General features: G+C 35.8%; 1 long non-coding RNA gene across 1 annotated transcript; it reads right to left on the bottom strand.

Moving 5' to 3' along the window:
• Nucleotides 1-423: 423 nt before the first annotated feature.
• Nucleotides 424-1,316, bottom strand: LOC105771566 (uncharacterized). Its single transcript, XR_001126569.2, has 2 exons — nucleotides 1,199-1,316; nucleotides 424-893 (listed from the first exon to the last, which is right to left on the bottom strand). It is a non-coding gene; the product is annotated as an uncharacterized LOC105771566 (long non-coding RNA).

Here is a 1,316-nt window from a genome sequence, read left to right as displayed (position 1 = left end):
AAAAGCCTCTCAACGTCTCATTGGAGATTAAAGAGAGAGTGGCAGCCACTTCACTTCAGGTGTTTAAATTAAGATAATAAATTTACATAAATGCAAAAACATTTGATATTATGAGTGTATTTAAAAAGTAAATAAAAAATGTTAATTATTGAAAGCGTGTGGGGAGTCCAACTAATAAGACGAAGACCAAGAATTTCACTCTATGTCTACTCCTATTATATGCTTCATATTTCCTGTTTTCCTTTCCCTCATGTTACATGTGATGGTGAGTGGTCAAGACTCTCATCTCTTATTTTGGATTCTTTCTCTTGTTATTCATATTTTTTCTTTTACTTAACCCATATTTGATATTTGAAAGTTATGTTTGATCTAAACATTTTTAGAACACTAGAGAGATAAATTGATAGTCAAATTAAAACTAGATAGATAAACAAGGTTCACCCATTCATTATATTAGTTTTTCCTCATGTTAAAACATATAGACTAAATAAGTTTTTTGCTTATGCTATTACACTAATAACCAAAGGAGACGATGATGTTTAATTATCCTATTTGTAAGAGCCCATTTTTGCCCGGGCCCGCTAACCTAAATAAACCCAATTTTATAAGTGAAAATAAAACCAAATTTTAAAATGCACACAGTCCATTACAGCAGGCCTGATAGGGCCCAAATCGGCCCAAACCATTTTAACATAAACCTAACCCATTACCTAATTGCATTACCCAACACCAGGCCCAAATTACAAACCCCTCTAGCCCAACTATCATGGCCCAACTGCCCCCCAAACACCGAAAACCCTAGCAATAATGGTGAGCCTCCAGTGCCGCAATTAAGCTTTGCCCTCGCACGTGCACCACCGCCTCCACGCCCAGCTGGCGTCGTACGCCCGTACCTGCGCAGCAAACAGACAAACAACACCAACAAGAGCAACAGAAAATATAAAATAGAAAAAATAGCAGAGAAAAGGATATGTATTTTATTCTTTTTTTTGGTTATAAGGCCAATTAAAAAAAACTGTAGAGGATTCTCTTTTACAGAGATATTGAAATACAAAAAAGAAAGAAAGAAAAAAGATCGTTTTTAAAAAAGGTGAATCTCAAAGTTTGTTTTCATTTTTTTTTCTTGTTTTCTTCAATCTGTTCTTCATTATCACACATACATATATGAAATAATAAAAAAAAGGGATAGCAAACATACCTGGTAGCCGAGTCCTTACTCTCTCCGCAGCCATCGGAGTTGAAGTGATGTTCGGGGCTCCTGGACGACAAATCGTCAAAACGGCACAGAGGCCATCTGTTTCTTTTAGGTTTCTTGA

Source organism: Gossypium raimondii, chromosome 6 (assembly GCF_025698545.1).
Source record: "Gossypium raimondii isolate GPD5lz chromosome 6, ASM2569854v1, whole genome shotgun sequence".
Taxonomy (NCBI): Eukaryota; Viridiplantae; Streptophyta; class Magnoliopsida; order Malvales; family Malvaceae; genus Gossypium; species Gossypium raimondii.
The sequence above is the reverse complement of the archived record's forward strand: the minus strand, read 5'-3'. Positions and strand labels throughout refer to the sequence as shown.